The sequence below is a fragment of the Penaeus monodon genome, chromosome 25 (assembly GCF_015228065.2).
Source record: "Penaeus monodon isolate SGIC_2016 chromosome 25, NSTDA_Pmon_1, whole genome shotgun sequence".
Classification (NCBI taxonomy): domain Eukaryota; kingdom Metazoa; phylum Arthropoda; class Malacostraca; order Decapoda; family Penaeidae; genus Penaeus; species Penaeus monodon.
This window is the reverse complement of record NC_051410.1, coordinates 13,043,714-13,044,213: the sequence shown is the minus strand read 5'-3', so window position 1 is coordinate 13,044,213 and position 500 is coordinate 13,043,714. Positions and strand designations below refer to the sequence as shown.

General features: G+C 35.0%; 1 protein-coding gene across 1 annotated transcript in view; it reads left to right on the top strand.

The window, feature by feature from the left end:
- LOC119589052 (multiple PDZ domain protein-like) overlaps positions 1-500 on the top strand; it is a gene marked incomplete at its 5' end in the record, with an annotated part of 103,178 nt that overhangs the window by 3,010 nt on the left and 99,668 nt on the right.

Sequence of the window (500 nt, the reverse complement as noted above, 5' to 3'; positions counted from 1 at the left end):
TCCATAAAGATGCTTAGCATTATTGTTTAGTATTGTTTTATTTCATTTCTTTATAATAGTGGATTAGAATATAGATACAGATATTTAGGCAAACGGTGAGATGTGATTTGATTATAGTCAACGGTTAACGAGTCCAAGGACTTCAGTGCTAATTAAATGACGGCGGAGCGAAGTACATTATGGTAATCAAATCTAGCCATCGCAATTTCCATAATGTGACATAAAAGTCGGTGTATAGGCTATTATGATAATCAAACAACGAAAAATCTTTCCCAAGGCATTGTGATATGAAAAAAGGGAATTAAGATTGCAATTGTTGCTCTTGCTCATTAACGCTAATGCCGTCAAAAGTTAATCGAACAACCTCTCTCGAGAGACTTGTTCCCAATTAAGATTGGAATAATTCTCCGCCTTTATGAGTCTCAATAGCGGGTAACTTGGATTCAGTTATTTTTTTTTTTACCAGAGCTATAATTACCTCTAGGAATCCCACCATTTGC